This window comes from Oncorhynchus mykiss, chromosome 8, assembly GCF_057628025.1.
Source record: "Oncorhynchus mykiss isolate SJ-2025 chromosome 8, ASM5762802v1, whole genome shotgun sequence".
Lineage (NCBI taxonomy): Eukaryota > Metazoa > Chordata > Actinopteri > Salmoniformes > Salmonidae > Oncorhynchus > Oncorhynchus mykiss.
In genome coordinates, this window is record NC_143029.1 from 52,862,339 (window position 1) to 52,872,143 (window position 9,805).

At 40.4% G+C, this 9,805-nt stretch overlaps 1 long non-coding RNA gene across 1 annotated transcript; it reads left to right on the plus strand.

Annotated features, from left to right (window-relative positions):
- Positions 1-3,576: 3,576 nt before the first annotated feature.
- LOC110530060 (uncharacterized) lies at positions 3,577-6,640 on the plus strand. The gene is made up of 5 exons (XR_016482433.1): positions 3,577-3,983; positions 4,543-4,653; positions 4,748-4,824; positions 5,461-5,560; positions 5,805-6,640. It is a non-coding gene; the product is annotated as an uncharacterized LOC110530060 (long non-coding RNA).
- Positions 6,641-9,805: the final 3,165 nt, after the last annotated feature.

Below are 9,805 nucleotides of genomic sequence, written 5' to 3' on the forward strand. Positions count from 1 at the left end.
TTTTCTTTGCGACTTGCGGTAACTCCCTGTGGTTCTTAATCAATAGTTGTTTAGTGGTTGTAAAATTTCGGAAACATTAACTTGCATGATCATGCTGTAGGTCATGTAATTGTTTGTTACTGTACATTTCAATATGCTTTGTGGACTTCATTGGAAAGAGGTTGCTATCTCGTTTTGTGAAACAACAACGGTGTGGTTGAATTTATTCTGCCACCGTGTCTTCTTATTGTCTCGGCCTTTAGGCCTATATATCACAGTCGCAAGGCTGGTAGACGTGTATATTTAATATATTTCTACAATTTGTCTTATTAACATCTGATTTTAAACAACCTCATTACTAACCCTAACCTTAAATTTAGACCAAGAAAAATATTTTAGTTTTCATACATTTTTACGATAAAGCCAATTTTGACTTTTGACTATGCTATGTAAACTCAGCAAAAAAAGAACGTCCTCTCACTGTTAATGGTGTTTCAGCAAACGTAACATGTGTAAATATTTATATGAACATAAGATTCAACAACTGAGACATAAACTGAACATGTTCCACAGACATGTGACTAACAGAAATTGAATAATGTGTCCTTGAACAAAGGGTGGTCAAAATCAAAAGTAACAGCCAGTATCTGGTGTGGCCACCTCCTCATGGACTGCACCAGATTTTCCAGTTCTTGCTGTGAGAAGTTACCCCACTCTTCCACCAAGGCACCTGCAAGTTCCCTGACATTTCTGGGGGGAATGGCCCTAGCCCTCACCCTCCGATCCAACAGGACCCAGACGTGCTCAATGGGTTTGAGATTTGGGCTCTTCGCTGGCCATGGCAGAACACTGACATTCCTGTCTTGCAGGAAATCACGCACAGAACGAGCACTATGGCTGGTGGCATTGTCATGCTGGAGAGTCATGTCAAGATGAGCCTGCAGGAAGGGTACCACATGAGGGAGGAGGATGACTTCCCTGTAACGCACAGTGTTGAGATTGCCTGCAATGAAGACAAGCTCAGTCCAATGATGCTGTGACACACCGCCCCAGACCATGACAGACCCTCCAGGCAGTTGTTGCCAATCCTGTACCTGTCCCGCAGGTGTGATGTTCTGATCCTGTGCAGGGGTTGTTACACGTGGTCTGCCACTGCGAGGACGATCAGCTGTTCGTCCTGTCTCCCTGTAGCGCTGTCGTAGGTGTCTCACAGTACGGACATGGCAATTTATTGCCCTGACCACATCTGCAGTCCTCATGCCTCCTTGCAGCATGCCTCAGGCACGTTCACGCAGATGAGCAGGGACCCTGGGCATCTTTCTTTTTGTGTTTTTAAGAGTCAGTAGAAAGGCCTCTTTAGTGTCCTAAGTTTTCATAACTGTTACCTTAATTGCCCACTGTCTGTAAGCTGTTAGTTTCTTAACGACCATTCCACAGGTGCATATTAATTAATTGTTTATGGTTCATTGAACAATCATGGGAAACAGTGTTTAAACCCTTTACAATGAAGATCTGTGAAGTTATTTGGATTTTTACGAATTATCTTTGAACGACAGGGTCCTGAGAAAGAGACGTTTCTTTTTTTGCTGAGTTTAGTTTTGACATTTGTGTTAATTGTTTTAAGAGAATGGAACTTTGTTTCCAAATCAACTGATAATGTTTCTAGCATGGGTGATGTGCTTCTTGTAAGGCTGACCGAGAGAAAGAGGAGAAGGTGATCCGAGCACTGGAGAACACGCTCCACGTCGTCAACAGGCACGATACAACCTATCGCAAATCCTTCAACCAAGTGACTGAATCCAGTACGTACAGTATGAGGAAACGTTCCTAGTGAGACAACCTGATTCCTACAGCTCAGGCCTCTATGCCTGTTGTGTTTTGAAGGTGAGGAGTATCAGGAGACGACATGGACCTGACCAGGGAAAAACTCCTGGCCCTAGCCATTACGTGAGCGTGGGTTTTCCACTGGGCCATCATCTTCTCCTCACACGTTTATGAACCTGGAGTATAATTAAGCAATAAGGCCCGAGGTGGTATGGTATATGGACAATATAACACGGCTAAGGGCTGTTCTTATGCACGACACAACGCGGAGTGCCTGGATACAGCCTGTAGTCTGATTTAACACGGCTTTCAGCCAATCAGCATTCCGGGCTCGAACCACCCAGTTTGTAATCGCCTTTTGTGTACTTAATTTCCATTTTGTGTTACTTTACCATTCTCTTTCTTTCTCTCTTTCTCTGCCTTTCTCATGTGCAGTGTTCTAGATTTGTCCTAAGCCCTATCATTATCTCTCTCCTTTTTTGTTCATTACCTGGCTTACATTGGCTGCTTGTGTTAATAACATTCCCTCGCGTCCCAAGAACAATAGAGGTCGAAAATAGACTCCTCTGACAACTCACTCTTAACTACCTGACAGTACAATCAAATCTGTGCGTGTGTCGTCTGTATGTTTGTGCGTGCGGGTGTGTGTGTATTTACGTGTTTGTTTGTTTGAGGTTTCTATCGTTAGGGCATGAACAATACACTCCACAGCCTGCTTCAAGGGGGCGTTTCTGAACGATAGGACTGAAGAGACCTAGTCACGGATCCTGTCCATGAACAAAGAACTGGTTTCCCAGCATGATAACAAGTGTGTTACCATTATTCTATGACAGAAAACAAACCATGAATTGCAAAACATTGAAATATTGGGTAACACTTTACTGTAGTCCCCCTTATGTATGCATTCATAATAAAACCTTTATAACAGTTACATAAGACGTTATGTCTGTCGTAGGCAGTGATAATGATTGCTATCGATGACAGGCAACTTTGTTGTAATGTGCCCTTATGTCAACTGCCTCTATAACACAGGGTACATAACCACTAATGTCATGTGCTATAACAATAGGTTACGGACAACAAACGCAATTGCATTTTATTGATGGCAATTTGAATGCACAGATCCTGAAGTCCATTGTCGTGCCATTCATCCACCGCCATCACCTCATGTTTCAGCATAATAGTGCTGAATAACATCCCCACAGCATGATGCTGCCGCCACCATGTTTTACCGTAGGGATGGTGCCAGGTTTCCTCCAGACGCGACGCTTGGCATTCAGGCCAAAGAGTTCAATCTTGGTTTCATCAGACCAGGGAATCTTGTTTCTCATCGTCTGAGCGTCTTTAGGTGCCTTTTGGCAAACTCCAAGCAGGCTGTCATGTGCTTTTTACTGAGGAGTGGCTGTTTGAGGTCTTGATATACAATGGGTAAAGGAGCTCCCGAATGGTGCAGTGGTCTAAGGCACTGCATCGCAGTGCTAGAGGCATCACTACAGACCTGGGTTTGGTCCCGGGTTGTATCACAACCAACCGTGATCGGGAGTCCCATAGGGCCCACACAATTGGCCCAGCATTATCCGGGTTAGGGGATGGTTTGGCTGGGGGGGGGGGTGACTTGTCTCGTCAAGCCCTAGCAACTCCTTGTGTGGGCCGGGCGCCTGCAGACTGACCTCTGTCGTCAGTTGGACGGTGTTTCCTCTGAAACATTGGTGCGGCTGGCTTCCGGTTTGAGCGGGCGGGTGTTAAGAAGCGCGGTTTGGCGGGTCATGTTTCAGAGGACGAAACCTTCGCCTCCCGAGCCCTTTTGGGGAGTTGCAGCGATGAGAACGAAAAAGGCGTTAAAATGCAAAAAAATATAAAACGGTGTGTCTGATATATGAAACAACTTCCTCATAGCTATTCAAATAGGTTCAAGAAGAGGCTGCCTGATTTTTTGGCTCAAATCACTTGTGCCACAAATGATTTCTTTGAAAACCTGGGCATTGTTCAAAAGGCAACTCCCTTCCCCAAAGAAAAGAGGCGACCACTTCCTTGTGCCTCACAAAGATTGTCAGACAGACTCGCTGAACTGAATCTTGTCACACCAGAGCACAGTCTGTGTTCTGTCATCTGAAACAACATAATGCTGTTCCTATTATTTTGTGGCGGATGTTTTGCGTTGTCTGCAGGGCAAACCTTTGGTAAGTTATCCATTTAATATTTTATTTTGTGTTTATGATCTAAATAAAGGTGTGTGAGACCTTTAGTCCAGAGGACAATGATTGCTAAAGTATGACCAAACCCAGACATCAGTGAAGACATGGAATAGTCAGTGGGTCTTCCAGTCATGAGTAAGTCTAACTTATTTATTATGGTTGGAAAATAATAGAACAATGCAATAGGACGGCAGGTTGCCTAGTGGTTAGTGGTTAATTTGTTCTTAACTGACTTGCCTAGTTAAATAAAGGTAGAATCAGATCATTGAAACTGGATCATTTTGTGTATGGAATTTAAAATTCTAGAAGAAAGTAGAGAAGTGTGATGATTACTGTGGAAAACATGTTTTTTTATTGCTGGTTGTGGTCATACAGTAGATATGAGATACTAGACTGGGTCTGTTCGGGCTAACATTCCACTCCTTGTCATCTTTGTAATGTTTTCCATAATGACACTGGGTACAAGGAGTGAAACGTTAGTATAAAACAGGTCTGGAATTCAGGCTAATGAAATACAATTTCACATCAATATTTTCCCCATCAGCTCCAACACCTTCAATGGGACAAGTGAACAGTACAACACAGGTAACAACACCTCCAGCTCCTACTACTCCATATGTGGACCCACCTTTTGGTACTGACACAGCTACTAGTGGTGGGTATATAAGCATGAAGTACATGCTTTTAATTATGATACTTTAATAATTGTCTTTATGTACTGAATTAATCTAATACTCTTACCCTAATAGGATTTGCAATTCTTCGAACAGCTGTCACTTCTTATCAGGAGCTAAATAAGACTACAGTTGATCCAGTCTTGAGTCAGGTAATGTTTCCTTCTGCAATTATGGTGGTCTGCTTGATAAAAAAAAAAAAACTCAACCCTAACAGTGATGCATCTGCTGAACAAAAATATAAACGCAACATGCAACAATTTCATTGAAATTAACATTCAATTCTCTGGCAACATCTCTGGTGGACATCCTTGCAATAAAGCATGCCAATTGCACACTTCCTCAAAACTTGAGACACCTGTGGCGTTGTGTGACAAAACTGCACATTTTAGAGTGGCCTTTTATTGTCCCCAGCACAAGGTGCACCTGTGTAATGATCATGCTGTTTAATCAGCTTCGTAATATGCCACACCAGTCAGGTGGATGAATTATCTTGGCAAAGGAGAAATGCTCAAATATTTGTGCACAAAATGTGAGAAAAATAAGCTTTTTATGCTTCTGGAAAATTTCTGGAATCTTTTAATTCAGCTCATGAAGCATGGGACCAACACTACCTGTTGTGTTTATATTTTTGTTTTGTGTATTTCCCTGGTAGCAATGTACTGTATGTATATAGTTTATATATAGTTCCACTGAATATTAGTTATCTATTATAATAATATTATTTCTGTTGGAATAAGATATGGATCAGATGAGTTTAAGATTACGTCAAATATTCTCTCTTCTAGCTCTATGACGTCATTGGTGCGCAGCAACCTAATCTGGAATTTCAGCTGACTGTGAAAACTGTCCAGAAGATTTGATGGATTATGATTCAATGCATAACAGGTTAACATTTTTATGGCACATCATGTGCTGCAACTTATACAGTGTGCCGATTTGAACTATTATACTACTTACTGAATTTTCTACAATATTTTTAATTCTGTTTCAGTAAACATTTTTTAAAGAGATGCTACAGAGGTTTGTATTCGACTCTGAATTCCAAGTCGAGAACTCGGGCCTCTTTCTAGAGCTCCGACTTTTTGACCTGAAGGTCACTGACGTCATGATTCAACCTCGTTTTTTTCAGCGTTCCCAGTTGTCTTGAAAGCACCATAAATCCAGAGTATGCCAGACTTTGATGACAAAGTTTGCCCACAAGAAGGACTGCCATGCCACCTGATGTTGTGTAGTAAGCTGTTAGTAGCCCATGTGTGTCACCCTAAATCACACTCTTTCCCTCTCAGAATTTAGCCTCGTGTTCTGACTTGGTGGACTGATTAGCCTGTTTTAGAGAAATGTCATCATCGAATATTATAAGAGCTTTCATTGTCTCCTTATATGCCCCCGTTATTTATCCTACAGTTCTGACTTGGCTATACAGGCAAAATACTGTAAGAATGGCTGATGTTCTGAATGCTGTCGCTGACCATTTCAAAAGTGTTGAACAAATAGGTCTTGGCTTGCTCATCATTAATGTCTTAATCGAAATTACGGCTTGCCTCTTATCCGCTCATCGTTCCCTTATGCCATAGTTTGTACATCTCAATTGTTATATAGGTCTATCTCATTAGTATCTAATAATTTTAAACAATGTTGGAATTATGCATTTCATTGTTTTGCTTACTTTGTGTATTATAATTAGCTCATGTGCTTTTCTTCCGCTAGGAGGGGATACTATATAATGTTGTTGGGTCTGTAACCATGTTTGCCAGTGATAGTCTCTTCCCATTCAAATATTTTTTTTCAACAAAAAGTTAAGTAATGGACACATGTGATTTCAGATAATATTTGGAGGGTTGTTTTGTTTGCGCAATGCGCTGTCTGTGCGTCTGTATATTGTCTATAAAAGTGGATCCTCGTGATTGTGTTTTCCTTCCTTTTTAGACCAAAATAGGCCTAATAAAATACTTCAAGAAGCTTCAAGAAGCTAACCGCATCTCTCTCTTTCTCTCTCTCTCTCTGTGTGTGTGGTGACTTAAAGAAGAGTGAAGTTAAGGCGTCAACATCTTGCTGAATTTATCTGACCTAACATCTACCTGAATTGCTGTCGGTATCCATTTTGAAAGTGCTGAAGGAAGGCCTACCTCAGAGCAGCTTGTTTGCTTGCACTTGCATATATTTAGGGCTATGTGTCAACTCATGTTGGCATTCATAATTATTGAAGGAGAATACGGTTCTTATCGAGTTACTGCAATTCGACCATGAAGTATTTATTCACGCAGTCTCCTCTGAACAGTTGATGTTGAGATGTGTTTGTTACTTGAACTCTGTGAAGGATTTATTTGGATGGCAGTCTGAGGCTGATGACTCTAATGAACTTATCTTCCGCAGCAGAGGTAACTCTGGGTCTTCCGTTCCTGTGGCGGTCCTCATGAGAGCCAGTTTCATCATAGCGGTTTTTGCGATTGCACTTGAAGAAACTTTCAAAGTTCTTGAAATTTTCCATATTGACTGACCTTCATGTCTTAAAGTAATGATGGACTGTCGTTTCCCTTTGCTTATTTTTTTTCTCTTTGCTTATAGACTTGGTCTTTTACCAAATAGGGCAAATAGGGCAAATCTTCTGTATACCACCCCTACCTTGTCACAACAAAACTGATTGGCTCAAATGCATTAAGAAGGAAAGAAATTCCACAAATGAACTTTTAACAAGGCACACCTGTTAGTTGAAATGCATTCTAGGTGACTACCTCATGAAGCTGGTTGAGAAAATGCCAAGAGTGTGCAAAGCTAAGGGTGGCTACTTTGAAGAATCTCAAAATATATTTTGATTTGTTTAACACTTTTTTGGTTACTACATGATTCCATATGTGTTATTTCCTCGTGTTGATATCTTCACTATGGCAACTGTGAGTCTTTCTGGGTAAGTCTCTTAGAGCTTTGTACACCTGGATTGTACAGTATGTTTTCCATTATTCTTTAAAAATTCTTCAAGCTCTGTCAAGTTGATTGTTGATCATGGCTAAACAGCCATTTTCAAGCCAATTTAAGTCAAAACTCTAACTACGCCACTCAGGGACATTCAATGTCCTAGGTTATTGTCCTGCTGAAAGGTGAATTTGTTTCCCAGTGTCTGTTGGAAAGCAGATGTTTTCCTCTAGGATTTTGCCTGTGCTTAGCTCTTTTATTTTTCTTGGCGATGAAGTAGTCATTCAAAAAATAATGTTGAACACTATTATTGCACACAGTAAGTCCATGCAACTTATTATGTGACTTGTTAAGCAAAATTTGACTCCTGAAGTTATGTAGGGTTGCCATAAAAAAGGGGTTGAAGGCTTATTGACATTTCAGCTTTAAATGTTGTATTCATTTGTAACATTTCTAAAAACATAATTCCACTTTAACATTATGGGGTATTGTATGTATGCCAGTGACACAAAATCTCAATTGAATCCATTCTAAATTAATCTGTAATACAACAAAATGTGGAAAAAGTAATGGGGTGTGAATACTTTCTGAAGGCCCTGCACGTACCCATGGCCACGTGCCACGAGTTGATGTGGCCTGCTGGCGATCTGTAGGCTTCTGCATTACAGGTACATTGATCTCTAACTTCAGCACTATGGACAGCTCAGTATATTTGTATCATGCATGGCTTGCTACCTACATGACACAACAAAATACAGTTTTTAATTAAACTTGAATTATTTCACTAACAACACTCCTTGCAGCTGCTCATATGGCCTTTATAATAGGCTAATGCACATCTTTAATCGCATTTGCAGACCAAGGCAAGATTAATTCCCGACAGTATTTAAAGGGATACTGCGAGGTTCTGGCATTCAAGCCCTTGTTCTACTGACCCAGAGAAAGATGAACTTGTGGATTCCAGTAGCATTGCTACCATATCTGTAGACTTCCAGTCATTGCGCTAATGCTAGTTAGCATTAGCACATGAAACTACCGCCAAAATCCTTCAATCAGCTCGCAGAGACATAAAAATGGTATCCACCAGATCATCTGACTCTGGATATTACAACAATGGCTTAAATGCCAGCATCTCTCAGTAGTCTTTTAAGTAGATTGGGAAGCATCCAAAATGGAATTGCCTCTATATAACAATACAATTATATGACCCTAGTCAAAAAAATCCTATAGGAATAGTGATTTTTCCAATAGAATCCTATAGGATTCTAACAATCATATAGGATTTTTGTCACCTCTATCAGAATCCTATTGGATTACCTTTTTCCTATTGGAAATCCAAAGTAATCCTGTTGGATCCAATAGTCTTGGCCCCCCAGTCAGAATCTTATTAGAATAGTTTTTCTTATTTGAACCCATTAAATTATAGTTTGCTGTCATGTATTCCAGTACAATACAACAACATTAATTCTAACATATTTGTTGATCGGAAACAACAGTTCTATATTCATTTTGGTTTAATTCAGCACCACAAAATGGGAGGGATTCAAGGCTGAAAGTTTCTTTGCAATATGACCACGAGTACAGTGCACCTTTTTCAACAAAACACTCACCTGAGTTATTTGATTTGATTCTTTTTCATGCAACTTTTTTTTGAGTTAGACGGCAATGCAATATGAAATACAATAAATATAATATACAATGTTACAATAAAACAAGATTTTTTTTAGGGGTTTCCCCGTAGAATACACAGCCTCTTTACATTGCTTATATGCAAACATAAAGTAAGTACAGTAACTCAAAGATATGAGCATTTGTTTTAATTTAATATATAATAAAATAGTCAGCTATGCACATAAAAAAGAGAATGCTTCCTTTACCCTATTTATGTTGGGATAGGGAGAGGAAAATAAAACCTAAAGGTAATCAATCACCGGATGTGCTACCTTGTCGGTCAATGTCCAGTTTCTGCTTGCAGTTATGGAACCCTGACCTGTTCACCGGACCAGCTACCTTATTCTGGACCTGCTGTTTTGACCCTCTCTCTCTCTCTCTCGCTCTCTCTCTCTCTCTACTGCACTTGCTGTCTCGACCTCTCAATGCTCGGCCATGAAAAGCCAACTGACATTTACTCCTGAGGTGCTGACCTGTTGCACCCTTCATAACCACTGTGATTATTATTTGACCCTGCTGGTCATGTTTGAACATCTTGAAGAACAATCT